This window comes from Geotrypetes seraphini, chromosome 18 (genome assembly GCF_902459505.1).
Source record: "Geotrypetes seraphini chromosome 18, aGeoSer1.1, whole genome shotgun sequence".
Taxonomy (NCBI): Eukaryota; Metazoa; Chordata; class Amphibia; order Gymnophiona; family Dermophiidae; genus Geotrypetes; species Geotrypetes seraphini.
This window is the reverse complement of record NC_047101.1, coordinates 42,405,916-42,421,942: the sequence shown is the minus strand read 5'-3', so window position 1 is coordinate 42,421,942 and position 16,027 is coordinate 42,405,916.

Here is a 16,027-nt window from a genome sequence, read left to right as displayed (position 1 = left end):
TCTTCTCTTTCTGACTCTGTGGGAGTGCAGTGACTGTTCTAAATGAGCGAGGTCTTGCAATCCAAGTACATACAGTATACAGGCGTCACATCATCACAACTGAGCCGATGGTTCTTCTCTCTCTGACGCTGCGGGAGTGTAGTGACTGTTCTAAATGAGCGAGGTCTTGCAATACAAGTACATACAGTATACCCACATCACAACTGCGCTGATGGTTCTTCTCTTTCTGACTCTGTGGGAGTGCAGTGACTGTTCTAAATGAGCGAGGTCTTGCAATACAAGTACATACAGTATACAGGCGTCACATCATCACAACTGAGCCGATGGTTCTTCTCTCTCTGACGCTGCGGGAGTGTAGTGACTGTTCTAAATGAGCGAGGTCTTGCAATACAAGTACATACAGTATACCCACATTACAACTGCGCTGATGGTTCTTCTCTTTCTGACTCTGTGGGAGTGCAGTGACTGTTCTAAATGAGCGAGGTCTTGCAATACAAGTACATACAGTATACAGGCGTCACATCATCACAACTGAGCCGATGGTTCTTCTCTCTCTGACGCTGCGGGAGTGTAGTGACTGTTATAAATGAGTGAGGTCTTGCAATACAAGTACATACAGTATACCTACATCACAACTGCGCTGATGGTTCTTCTCTTTCTGACTCTGTGGGAGTGCAGTGACTGTTCTAAATGAGCGAGGTCTTGCAATACAAGTACATACAGTATACAGGCGTCACATCATCACAACTGAGCCGATGGTTCTTCTCTCTCTGACGCTGCGGGAGTGTAGTGACTGTTCTAAATGAGCGAGGTCTTGCAATACAAGTACATACAGTATACCCACATCACAACTGCGCTGATGGTTCTTCTCCTTCTGACTCTGCGGGAGTGCAGTGACTGTTCTAAATGAGCGAGGTCTTGCAATACAAGTACATACAGTATACCCACATCACAACTGCGCCGATGGTTCTTCTCTTTCTGACTCTGTGGGAGTGCAGTGACTGTTCTAAATGAGCGAGGTCTTGCAATACAAGTACATACAGTATACCCACATCACAACTGCGCCGATGGTTCTTCTCTTTCTGACTCTGTGGGAGTGCAGTGACTGTTGTAAATGAGCGAGGTCTTGCAAGACAAGTACATACAGTATACAGGCGTCACATCATCACAACTGAGCCGATGGTTCTTCTCTCTCTGACGCTGCGGGAGTGCAGTGACTGTTCTAAATGAGTGAGGTCTTCCAATACAAGTACATACAGAATACCCACATCACAACTGCGCCGATGGTTCTTCTCTTTCTGACTCTGTGGGAGTGCAGTGACTGTTCTAAATGAGCGAGGTCTTGCAATACAAGTACATACAGTATACAGGCGTCACATCATCACAACTGAGCCGATGGTTCTTCTCTCTCTGACGCTGCGTGAGTGCAGTGACTGTTCTAAATGAGTGAGGTCTTCCAATACAAGTACATACAGTATACCCACATCACAACTGCGCCGATGGTTCTTCTCTTTCTGACTCTGTGGGAGTGCAGTGACTGTTCTAAATGAGCGAGGTCTTGCAATACAAGTACATACAGTATACAGGCGTCACATCATCACAACTGAGCCGATGGTTCTTCTCTCTCTGACGCTGCGGGAGTGTAGTGACTGTTCTAAATGAGTGAGGTCTTGCAATACAAGTACATACAGTATACCTACATCACAACTGCGCTGATGGTTCTTCTCTTTCTGACTCTGTGGGAGTGCAGTGACTGTTATAAATGAGCGAGGTCTTGCAATACAAGTACATACAGTATACAGGCGTCACATCATCACAACTGAGCCGATGGTTCTTCTCTCTCTGACGCTGCGGGAGTGTAGTGACTGTTCTAAATGAGCGAGGTCTTGCAATACAAGTACATACAGTATACCCACATCACAACTGCGCTGATGGTTCTTCTCTTTCTGACTCTGTGGGAGTGCAGTGACTGTTCTAAATGAGCGAGGTCTTGCAATACAAGTACATACAGTATACCCACATCACAAATGCGCTGATGGTTCTTCTCTTTCTGACTCTGTGGGAGTGCAGTGACTGTTGTAAATGAGTGAGGTCTTGCAATACAAGTACATACAGTATACAGGCGTCACATCATCACAACTGAGCCGATGGTTCTTCTCTCTCTGACGCTGCGGGAGTGCAGTGACTGTTCTAAATGAGTGAGGTCTTCCAATACAAGTACATACAGAATACCCACATCACAACTGCGCCGATGGTTCTTCTCTTTCTGACTCTGTGGGAGTGCAGTGACTGTTCTAAATGAGCGAGGTCTTGCAATACAAGTACATACAGTATACAGGCGTCACATCATCACAACTGAGCCGATGGTTCTTCTCTCTCTGACGCTGCGTGAGTGCAGTGACTGTTCTAAATGAGTGAGGTCTTCCAATACAAGTACATACAGTATACCCACATCACAACTGCGCCGATGGTTCTTCTCTTTCTGACTCTGTGGGAGTGCAGTGACTGTTCTAAATGAGCGAGGTCTTGCAATACAAGTACATACAGTATACAGGCGTCACATCATCACAACTGAGCCGATGGTTCTTCTCTCTCTGACGCTGCGGGAGTGTAGTGACTGTTCTAAATTAGTGAGGTCTTGCAATACAAGTACATACAGTATACCTACATCACAACTGCGCTGATGGTTCTTCTCTTTCTGACTCTGTGGGAGTGCAGTGACTGTTCTAAATGAGCGAGGTCTTGCAATACAAGTACATACAGTATACAGGCGTCACATCATCACAACTGAGCCGATGGTTCTTCTCTCTCTGACGCTGCGGGAGTGTAGTGACTGTTCTAAATGAGCGAGGTCTTGCAATACAAGTACATACAGTATACCCACATCACAACTGCGCTGATGGTTCTTCTCTTTCTGACTCTGTGGGAGTGCAGTGACTGTTCTAAATGAGCGAGGTCTTGCAATACAAGTACATACAGTATACAGGCGTCACATCATCACAACTGAGCCGATGGTTCTTCTCTCTTTGACGCTGCGGGAGTGTAGTGACTGTTATAAATGAGTGAGGTCTTGCAATACAAGTACATACAGTATACCTACATCACAACTGCGCTGATGGTTCTTCTCTTTCTGACTCTGTGGGAGTGCAGTGACTGTTCTAAATGAGCGAGGTCTTGCAATACAAGTACATACAGTATACAGGCGTCACATCATCACAACTGAGCCGATGGTTCTTCTCTCTCTGACGCTGCGGGAGTGTAGTGACTGTTCTAAATGAGTGAGGTCTTGCAATACAAGTACATACAGTATACCCACATCACAACTGCGCCGATGGTTCTTCTCTTTCTGACTCTGTGGGAGTGCAGTGACTGTTCTAAATGAGCGAGGTCTTGCAATACAAGTACATACAGTATACCCACATCACAACTGCGCCGATGGTTCTTCTCTTTCTGACTCTGTGGGAGTGCAGTGACTGTTGTAAATGAGCGAGGTCTTGCAATACAAGTACATACAGTATACAGGCGTCACATCATCACAACTGTGCCGATGGTTCTTCTCTCTCTGACGCTGCGGGAGTGCAGTGACTGTTCTAAATGAGTGAGGTCTTCCAATACAAGTACATACAGAATAACCACATCACAACTGCGCCGATGGTTCTTCTCTTTCTGACTCTGTGGGAGTGCAGTGACTGTTCTAAATGAGCGAGGTCTTGCAATACAAGTACATACAGTATACAGGCGTCACATCATCACAACTGAGCCGATGGTTCTTCTCTCTCTGACGCTGCGTGAGTGCAGTGACTGTTCTAAATGAGTGAGGTCTTCCAATACAAGTACATACAGTATACCCACATCACAACTGCGCCGATGGTTCTTCTCTTTCTGACTCTGTGGGAGTGCAGTGACTGTTCTAAATGAGCGAGGTCTTGCAATACAAGTACATACAGTATACAGGCGTCACATCATCACAACTGAGCCGATGGTTCTTCTCTCTCTGACGCTGCGGGAGTGTAGTGACTGTTCTAAATGAGTGAGGTCTTGCAATACAAGTACATACAGTATACCTACATCACAACTGCGCTGATGGTTCTTCTCTTTCTGACTCTGTGGGAGTGCAGTGACTGTTCTAAATGAGCGAGGTCTTGCAATACAAGTACATACAGTATACAGGCGTCACATCATCACAACTGAGCCGATGGTTCTTCTCTCTCTGACGCTGCGGGAGTGTAGTGACTGTTCTAAATGAGCGAGGTCTTGCAATACAAGTACATACAGTATACCCACATCACAACTGCGCTGATGGTTCTTCTCTTTCTGACTCTGTGGGAGTGCAGTGACTGTTGTAAATGAGCGAGGTCTTGCAATACAAGTACATACAGTATACAGGCGTCACATCATCACAACTGAGCCGATGGTTCTTCTCTCTCTGACGCTGCGGGAGTGCAGTGACTGTTCTAAATGAGTGAGGTCTTCCAATACAAGTACATCCAGAATACCCACATCACAACTGCGCCGATGGTTCTTCTCTTTCTGACTCTGTGGGAGTGCAGTGACTGTTCTAAATGAGCGAGGTCTTGCAATACAAGTACATACAGTATACAGGCGTCACATCATCACAACTGAGCCGATGGTTCTTCTCTCTCTGACGCTGCGTGAGTGCAGTGACTGTTCTAAATGAGTGAGGTCTTCCAATACAAGTACATACAGTATACCCACATCACAACTGCGCCGATGGTTCTTCTCTTTCTGACTCTGTGGGAGTGCAGTGACTGTTCTAAATGAGCGAGGTCTTGCAATACAAGTACATACAGTATACAGGCGTCACATCATCACAACTGAGCCGATGGTTCTTCTCTCTCTGACGCTGCGGGAGTGTAGTGACTGTTCTAAATGAGTGAGGTCTTGCAATACAAGTACATACAGTATACCTACATCACAACTGCGCTGATGGTTCTTCTCTTTCTGACTCTGTGGGAGTGCAGTGACTGTTCTAAATGAGCGAGGTCTTGCAATACAAGTACATACAGTATACAGGCGTCACATCATCACAACTGAGCCGATGGTTCTACTCTCTCTGACGCTGCGGGAGTGTAGTGACTGTTCTAAATGAGCGAGGTCTTGCAATACAAGTACATACAGTATACCCACATCACAACTGCGCTGATGGTTCTTCTCTTTCTGACTCTGTGGGAGTGCAGTGACTGTTCTAAATGAGCGAGGTCTTGCAATACAAGTACATACAGTATACCCACATCACAACTGCGCTGATGGTTCTTCTCTTTCTGACTCTGTGGGAGTGCAGTGACTGTTGTAAATGAGTGAGGTCTTGCAATACAAGTACATACAGTATACAGGCGTCACATCATCACAACTGAGCCGATGGTTCTTCTCTCTCTGACGCTGCGGGAGTGCAGTGACTGTTCTAAATGAGTGAGGTCTTCCAATACAAGTACATACAGAATACCCACATCACAACTGCGCCGATGGTTCTTCTCTTTCTGACTCTGTGGGAGTGCAGTGACTGTTCTAAATGAGCGAGGTCTTGCAATACAAGTACATACAGTATACAGGCGTCACATCATCACAACTGAGCCGATGGTTCTTCTCTCTCTGACGCTGCGTGAGTGCAGTGACTGTTCTAAATGAGTGAGGTCTTCCAATACAAGTACATACAGTATACCCACATCACAACTGCGCCGATGGTTCTTCTCTTTCTGACTCTGTGGGAGTGCAGTGACTGTTCTAAATGAGCGAGGTCTTGCAATACAAGTACATACAGTATACAGGCGTCACATCATCACAACTGAGCCGATGGTTCTTCTCTCTCTGACGCTGCGGGAGTGTAGTGACTGTTCTAAATGAGTGAGGTCTTGCAATACAAGTACATACAGTATACCTACATCACAACTGCGCTGATGGTTCTTCTCTTTCTGACTCTGTGGGAGTGCAGTGACTGTTCTAAATGAGCGAGGTCTTGCAATACAAGTACATACAGTATACAGGCGTCACATCATCACAACTGAGCCGATGGTTCTTCTCTCTCTGACGCTGCGGGAGTGTAGTGACTGTTCTAAATGAGCGAGGTCTTGCAATACAAGTACATACAGTATACAGGCGTCACATCATCACAACTGAGCCGATGGTTCTTCTCTCTTTGACGCTGCGGGAGTGTAGTGACTGTTATAAATGAGTGAGGTCTTGCAATACAAGTACATACAGTATACCTACATCACAACTGCGCTGATGGTTCTTCTCTTTCTGACTCTGTGGGAGTGCAGTGACTGTTCTAAATGAGCGAGGTCTTGCAATACAAGTACATACAGTATACAGGCGTCACATCATCACAACTGAGCCGATGGTTCTTCTCTCTCTGACGCTGCGGGAGTGTAGTGACTGTTCTAAATGAGTGAGGTCTTGCAATACAAGTACATACAGTATACCCACATCACAACTGCGCCGATGGTTCTTCTCTTTCTGACTCTGTGGGAGTGCAGTGACTGTTCTAAATGAGCGAGGTCTTGCAATACAAGTACATACAGTATACCCACATCACAACTGCGCCGATGGTTCTTCTCTTTCTGACTCTGTGGGAGTGCAGTGACTGTTGTAAATGAGCGAGGTCTTGCAATACAAGTACATACAGTATACAGGCGTCACATCATCACAACTGAGCCGATGGTTCTTCTCTCTCTGACGCTGCGGGAGTGCAGTGACTGTTCTAAATGAGTGAGGTCTTCCAATACAAGTACATACAGAATACCCACATCACAACTGCGCCGATGGTTCTTCTCTTTCTGACTCTGTGGGAGTGCAGTGACTGTTCTAAATGAGCGAGGTCTTGCAATACAAGTACATACAGTATACAGGCGTCACATCATCACAACTGAGCCGATGGTTCTTCTCTCTCTGACGCTGCGTGAGTGCAGTGACTGTTCTAAATGAGTGAGGTCTTCCAATACAAGTACATACAGTATACCCACATCACAACTGCGCCGATGGTTCTTCTCTTTCTGACTCTGTGGGAGTGCAGTGACTGTTCTAAATGAGCGAGGTCTTGCAATACAAGTACATACAGTATACAGGCGTCACATCATCACAACTGAGCCGATGGTTCTTCTCTCTCTGACGCTGCGGGAGTGCAGTGACTGTTCTAAATGAGTGAGGTCTTGCAATACAAGTACATACAGTATACCTACATCACAACTGCGCTGATGGTTCTTCTCTTTCTGACTCTGTGGGAGTGCAGTGACTGTTCTAAATGAGCGAGGTCTTGCAATACAAGTACATACAGTATACAGGCGTCACATCATCACAACTGAGCCGATGGTTCTTCTCTCTCTGACGCTGCGGGAGTGTAGTGACTGTTCTAAATGAGCGAGGTCTTGCAATACAAGTACATACAGTATACCCACATCACAACTGCGCTGATGGTTCTTCTCTTTCTGACTCTGTGGGAGTGCAGTGACTGTTGTAAATGAGCGAGGTCTTGCAATACAAGTACATACAGTATACAGGCGTCACATCATCACAACTGAGCCGATGGTTCTTCTCTCTCTGACGCTGCGGGAGTGCAGTGACTGTTCTAAATGAGTGAGGTCTTCCAATACAAGTACATACAGAATACCCACATCACAACTGCGCCGATGGTTCTTCTCTTTCTGACTCTGTGGGAGTGCAGTGACTGTTCTAAATGAGCGAGGTCTTGCAATACAAGTACATACAGTATACAGGCGTCACATCATCACAACTGAGCCGATGGTTCTTCTCTCTCTGACGCTGCGTGAGTGCAGTGACTGTTCTAAATGAGTGAGGTCTTCCAATACAAGTACATACAGTATACCCACATCACAACTGCGCCGATGGTTCTTCTCTTTCTGACTCTGTGGGAGTGCAGTGACTGTTCTAAATGAGCGAGGTCTTGCAATACAAGTACATACAGTATACAGGCGTCACATCATCACAACTGAGCCGATGGTTCTTCTCTCTCTGACGCTGCGGGAGTGTAGTGACTGTTCTAAATGAGTGAGGTCTTGCAATACAAGTACATACAGTATACCTACATCACAACTGCGCTGATGGTTCTTCTCTTTCTGACTCTGTGGGAGTGCAGTGACTGTTCTAAATGAGCGAGGTTTTGCAATACAAGTACATACAGTATACAGGCGTCACATCATCACAACTGAGCCGATGGTTCTTCTCTCTCTGACGCTGCGGGAGTGTAGTGACTGTTCTAAATGAGCGAGGTCTTGCAATACAAGTACATACAGTATACCCACATCACAACTGCGCTGATGGTTCTTCTCTTTCTGACTCTGTGGGAGTGCAGTGACTGTTCTAAATGAGCGAGGTCTTGCAATACAAGTACATACAGTATACAGGCGTCACATCATCACAACTGAGCCGATGGTTCTTCTCTCTCTGACGCTGCGGGAGTGTAGTGACTGTTCTAAATGAGCGAGGTCTTGCAATACAAGTACATACAGTATACCCACATCACAACTGCGCTGATGGTTCTTCTCCTTCTGACTCTGTGGGAGTGCAGTGACTGTTCTAAATGAGCGAGGTCTTGCAATACAAATACATACAGTATACCCACATCACAACTGCGCCGATGGTTCTTCTCTTTCTGACTCTGTGGGAGTGCAGTGACTGTTCTAAATGAGCGAGGTCTTGCAATACAAGTACATACAGTATACCCACATCACAACTGCGCCGATGGTTCTTCTCTTTCTGACTCTGTGGGAGTGCAGTGACTGTTGTAAATGAGCGAGGTCTTGCAATACAAGTACATACAGTATACAGGCGTCACATCATCACAACTGAGCCGATGGTTCTTCTCTCTCTGACGCTGCGGGAGTGCAGTGACTGTTCTAAATGAGTGAGGTCTTCCAATACAAGTACATACAGAATACCCACATCACAACTGCGCCGATGGTTCTTCTCTTTCTGACTCTGTGGGAGTGCAGTGACTGTTCTAAATGAGCGAGGTCTTGCAATACAAGTACATACAGTATACAGGCGTCACATCATCACAACTGAGCCGATGGTTCTTCTCTCTCTGACGCTGCGGGAGTGTAGTGACTGTTCTAAATGAGCGAGGTCTTGCAATACAAGTACATACAGTATACCCACATCACAACTGCGCTGATGGTTCTTCTCTTTCTGACTCTGTGGGAGTGCAGTGACTGTTCTAAATGAGCGAGGTCTTGCAATACAAGTACATACAGTATACCCACATCACAACTGCGCTGATGGTTCTTCTCTTTCTGACTCTGTGGGAGTGCAGTGACTGTTGTAAATGAGCGAGGTCTTGCAATACAAGTACATACAGTATACAGGCGTCACATCATCACAACTGAGCCGATGGTTCTTCTCTCTCTGACGCTGCGGGAGTGCAGTGACTGTTCTAAATGAGTGAGGTCTTCCAATACAAGTACATACAGAATACCCACATCACAACTGCGCCGATGGTTCTTCTCTTTCTGACTCTGTGGGAGTGCAGTGACTGTTCTAAATGAGCGAGGTCTTTCAATACAAGTACATACAGTATACAGGCGTCACATCATCACAACTGAGCCGATGGTTCTTCTCTCTCTGACGCTGCGGGAGTGTAGTGACTGTTCTAAATGAGCGAGGTCTTGCAATACAAGTACATACAGTATACCCACATCACAACTGCGCTGATGGTTCTTCTCTTTCTGACTCTGTGGGAGTGCAGTGACTGTTCTAAATGAGCGAGGTCTTGCAATACAAGTACATACAGTATACAGGCGTCACATCATCACAACTGAGCCGATGGTTCTTCTCTCTCTGACGCTGCGGGAGTGTAGTGACTGTTATAAATGAGTGAGGTCTTGCAATACAAGTACATACAGTATACCTACATCACAACTGCGCTGATGGTTCTTCTCTTTCTGACTCTGTGGGAGTGCAGTGACTGTTCTAAATGAGCGAGGTCTTGCAATACAAGTACATACAGTATAAAGGCGTCACATCATCACAACTGAGCCGATGGTTCTTCTCTCTCTGACGCTGCGGGAGTGTAGTGACTGTTCTAATTGAGCGAGGTCTTGCAATACAAGTACATACAGTATACCCACATCACAACTGCGCTGATGGTTCTTCTCCTTCTGACTCTGTGGGAGTGCAGTGACTGTTCTAAATGAGCGAGGTCTTGCAATACAAGTACATACAGTATACCCACATCACAACTGCGCCGATGGTTCTTCTCTTTCTGACTCTGTGGGAGTGCAGTGACTGTTCTAAATGAGCGAGGTCTTGCAATACAAGTACATACAGTATACCCACATCACAACTGCGCCGATGGTTCTTCTCTTTCTGACTCTGTGGGAGTGCAGTGACTGTTGTAAATGAGCGAGGTCTTGCAATACAAGTACATACAGTATACAGGCGTCACATCATCACAACTGAGCCGATGGTTCTTCTCTCTCTGACGCTGCGGGAGTGCAGTGACTGTTCTAAATGAGTGAGGTCTTCCAATACAAGTACATACAGAATACCCACATCACAACTGCGCCGATGGTTCTTCTCTTTCTGACTCTGTGGGAGTGCAGTGACTGTTCTAAATGAGCGAGGTCTTGCAATACAAGTACATACAGTATACAGGCGTCACATCATCACAACTGAGCCGATGGTTCTTCTCTCTCTGACGCTGCGTGAGTGCAGTGATTGTTCTAAATGAGTGAGGTCTTCCAATACAAGTACATACAGTATACCCACATCACAACTGCGCCGATGGTTCTTCTCTTTCTGACTCTGTGGGAGTGCAGTGACTGTTCTAAATGAGCGAGGTCTTGCAATACAAGTACATACAGTATACAGGCGTCACATCATCACAACTGAGCCGATGGTTCTTCTCTCTCTGACGCTGCGGGAGTGTAGTGACTGTTCTAAATGAGTGAGGTCTTGCAATACAAGTACATACAGTATACCTACATCACAACTGCGCTGATGGTTCTTCTCTTTCTGACTCTGTGGGAGTGCAGTGACTGTTCTAAATGAGCGAGGTCTTGCAATACAAGTACATACAGTATACAGGCGTCACATCATCATAACTGAGCCGATGGTTCTTCTCTCTCTGACGCTGCGGGAGTGTAGTGACTGTTCTAAATGAGCGAGGTCTTGCAATACAAGTACATACAGTATACCCACATCACAACTGCGCTGATGGTTCTTCTCTTTCTGACTCTGTGGGAGTGCAGTGACTGTTCTAAATGAGCGAGGTCTTGCAATACAAGTACATACAGTATACCCACATCACAACTGCGCTGATGGTTCTTCTCTTTCTGACTCTGTGGGAGTGCAGTGACTGTTGTAAATGAGCGAGGTCTTGCAATACAAGTACATACAGTATACAGGCGTCACATCATCACAACTGAGCCGATGGTTCTTCTCTCTCTGACGCTGCGGGAGTGCAGTGACTGTTCTAAATGAGTGAGGTCTTCCAATACAAGTACATACAGAATACCCACATCACAACTGCGCCGATGGTTCTTCTCTTTCTGACTCTGTGGGAGTGCAGTGACTGTTGTAAATGAGCGAGGTCTTGCAATACAAGTACATACAGTATACAGGCGTCACATCATCACAACTGAGCCGATGGTTCTTCTCTCTCTGACGCTGCGTGAGTGCAGTGACTGTTCTAAATGAGTGAGGTCTTCCAATACAAGTACATACAGTATACCCACATCACAACTGCGCCGATGGTTCTTCTCTTTCTGACTCTGTGGGAGTGCAGTGACTGTTCTAAATGAGCGAGGTCTTGCAATACAAGTACATACAGTATACAGGCGTCACATCATCACAACTGAGCCGATGGTTCTTCTCTCTCTGACGCTGCGGGAGTGTAGTGAATGTTCTAAATGAGTGAGGTCTTGCAATACAAGTACATACAGTATACCTACATCACAACTGCGCTGATGGTTCTTCTCTTTCTGACTCTGTGGGAGTGCAGTGACTGTTCTAAATGAGCGAGGTCTTGCAATACAAGTACATACAGTATACAGGCGTCACATCATCACAACTGAGCCGATGGTTCTTCTCTCTCTGACGCTGCGGGAGTGTAGTGACTGTTCTAAATGAGCGAGGTCTTGCAATACAAGTACATACAGTATACCCACATCACAACTGCGCTGATGGTTCTTCTCTTTCTGACTCTGTGGGAGTGCAGTGACTGTTCTAAATGAGCGAGGTCTTGCAATACAAGTACATACAGTATACCCACATCACAACTGCGCCGATGGTTCTTCTCTTTCTGACTCTGTGGGAGTGCAGTGACTGTTCTAAATGAGCAAGGTCTTGCAATACAAGTACATACAGTATACCCACATCACAACTGCGCCGATGGTTCTTCTCTTTCTGACTCTGTGGGAGTGCAGTGACTGTTCTAAATGAGCGAGGTCTTGCAATACAAGTACATACAGTATACCCACATCACAACTGCGCCGATAGTTCTTCTCTTTCTGACTCTGTGGGAGTGCAGTGACTGTTCTAAATGAGCGAGGTCTTGCAATACAAGTACATACAGTATACAGGCGTCACATCATCACAACTGAGCCAATGGTTCTTCTCTCTCTGACGCTGCGTGAGTGCAGTGACTGTTCTAAATGAGTGAGGTCTTGCAATACAAGTACATACAGTATACCCACATCACAACTGCGCCGATGGTTCTTCTCTTTCTGACTCTGTGGGAGTGCAGTGACTGTTCTAAATGAGCGAGGTCTTGCAATACAAGTACATACAGTATACACGCGTCACATCATCACAACTGAGCCGATGGTTCTTCTCTCTCTGACGCTGCGGGAGTGTAGTGACTGTTCTAAATGAGCGAGGTCTTGCAATACAAGTACATACAGTATACCCACATCACAACTGTGCCGATGGTTCTTCTCTTTCTGACGCTGCGGGAGTGTAGTGACTGTTCTAAATGAGCGAGGTCTTGCAATACAAGTACATACAGTATACCTACATCACAACTGCGCTGATGGTTCTTCTCTTTCTGACTCTGTGGGAGTGCAGTGACTGTTCTAAATGAGCAAGGTCTTGCAATACAAGTACATACAGTATACCCACATCACAACTGCGCCGATGGTTCTTCTCTTTCTGACTCTGTGGGAGTGCAGTGACTGTTCTAAATGAGCGAGGTCTTGCAATACAAGTACATACAGTATACACGCATCACATTATCACAACTGAGCCAATGGTTCTTCTCTCTCTGATGCTGCAGGAGTGTAGTGACTGTTCTAAATGAGCGAGGTCTTGCAATACAAGTACATACAGTATACAGGCGTCACATCATCACAACTGAGCCGATGGTTCTTCTCTCTCTGACGCTGCGGGAGTGTAGTGACTGTTCTAAATGAGTGAGGTCTTGCAATACAAGTACATACAGTATACCTACATCACAACTGCGCTGATGGTTCTTCTCTTTCTGACTCTGTGGGAGTGCAGTGACTGTTCTAAATGAGCAAGGTCTTGCAATACAAGTACATACAGTATACCCACATCACAACTGCGCCGATGGTTCTTCTCTTTCTGACTCTGTGGGAGTGCAGTGACTGTTCTAAATGAGCGAGGTCTTGCAATACAAGTACATACAGTATACACGCATCACATTATCACAACTGAGCCGATGGTTCTTCTCTCTCTGATGCTGCAGGAGTGTAGTGACTGTTCTAAATGAGCGAGGTCTTGCAATACAAGTACATACAGTATACAGGCGTCACATCATCACAACTGAGCCGATGGTTCTTCTCTCTCTGACGCTGCGGGAGTGTAGTGACTGTTCTAAATGAGCGAGGTCTTGCAATACAAGTACATACAGTATACCCACATCACAACTGCGCTGATGGTTCTTCTCTTTCTGACTCTGTGGGAGTGCAGTGACTGTTCTAAATGAGCGAGGTCTTGCAATACAAGTACATACAGTATACCCACATCACAACTGCGCCGATGGTTCTTCTCTTTCTGACTCTGTGGGAGTGCAGTGACTGTTCTAAATGAGCAAGGTCTTGCAATACAAGTACATACAGTATACCCACATCACAACTGCGCCGATGGTTCTTCTCTTTCTGACTCTGTGGGAGTGCAGTGACTGTTCTAAATGAGCGAGGTCTTGCAATACAAGTACATACAGTATACCCACATCACAACTGCGCCGATAGTTCTTCTCTTTCTGACTCTGTGGGAGTGCAGTGACTGTTCTAAATGAGCGAGGTCTTGCAATACAAGTACATACAGTATACAGGCGTCACATCATCACAACTGAGCCAATGGTTCTTCTCTCTCTGACGCTGCGTGAGTGCAGTGACTGTTCTAAATGAGTGAGGTCTTGCAATACAAGTACATACAGTATACCCACATCACAACTGCGCCGATGGTTCTTCTCTTTCTGACTCTGTGGGAGTGCAGTGACTGTTCTAAATGAGCGAGGTCTTGCAATACAAGTACATACAGTATACACGCGTCACATCATCACAACTGAGCCGATGGTTCTTCTCTCTCTGACGCTGCGGGAGTGTAGTGACTGTTCTAAATGAGCGAGGTCTTGCAATACAAGTACATACAGTATACCCACATCACAACTGCGCCGATGGTTCTTCTCTTTCTGACGCTGCGGGAGTGTAGTGACTGTTCTAAATGAGCGAGGTCTTGCAATACAAGTACATACAGTATACCTACATCACAACTGCGCTGATGGTTCTTCTCTTTCTGACTCTGTGGGAGTGCAGTGACTGTTCTAAATGAGCAAGGTCTTGCAATACAAGTACATACAGTATACCCACATCACAACTGCGCCGATGGTTCTTCTCTTTCTGACTCTGTGGGAGTGCAGTGACTGTTCTAAATGAGCGAGGTCTTGCAATACAAGTACATACAGTATACACGCATCACATTATCACAACTGAGCCGATGGTTCTTCTCTCTCTGATGCTGCAGGAGTGTAGTGACTGTTCTAAATGAGCGAGGTCTTGCAATACAAGTACATACAGTATACAGGCGTCACATCATCACAACTGAGCCGATGGTTCTTCTCTCTCTGACGCTGCGGGAGTGTAGTGACTGTTCTAAATGAGTGAGGTCTTGCAATACAAGTACATACAGTATACCTACATCACAACTGCGCTGATGGTTCTTCTCTTTCTGACTCTGTGGGAGTGCAGTGACTGTTCTAAATGAGCGAGGTCTTGCAATACAAGTACATACAGTATACCCACATCACAACTGCGCCGATGGTTCTTCTCTTTCTGACTCTGTGGGAGTGCAGTGACTGTTCTAAATGAGCGAGGTCTTGCAATACAAGTACATACAGTATACACGCATCACATTATCACAACTGAGCCGATGGTTCTTCTCTCTCTGATGCTGCAGGAGTGTAGTGACTGTTCTAAATGAGCGAGGTCTTGCAATACAAGTACATACAGTATACAGGCGTCACATCATCACAACTGAGCCGATGGTTCTTCTCTCTCTGACGCTGCGGGAGTGTAGTGACTGTTCTAAATGAGCGAGGTCTTGCAATACAAGTACATACAGTATACCCACATCACAACTGCGTCGATGGTTCTTCTCTTTCTGACTCTGTGGGAGTGCAGTGACTGTTCTAAATGAGCGAGGTCTTGCAATACAAGTACATACAGTATACAGGCGTCACATCATCACAACTGAGCCAATGGTTCTTCTCTCTCTGACGCTGCGTGAGTGCAGTGACTGTTCTAAATGAGTGAGGTCTTCCAATACAAGTACATACAGTTTACCCACATCACAACTGCGCCGATGGTTCTTCTCTTTCTGACTCTGTGGGAGTGCAGTGACTGTTCTAAATGAGCGAGGTCTTGCAATACAAGTACATACAGTATACAGGCGTCACATCATCACAACTGAGCCGATGGTTTTACTCTCTCTGACGCTGCGGGAGTGTAGTGACTGTTCTAAATGAGTGAGGTCTTGCAATACAAGTACATACAGTATACCCACATCACAACTGCGCTGATGGTTCTTCTCTTTC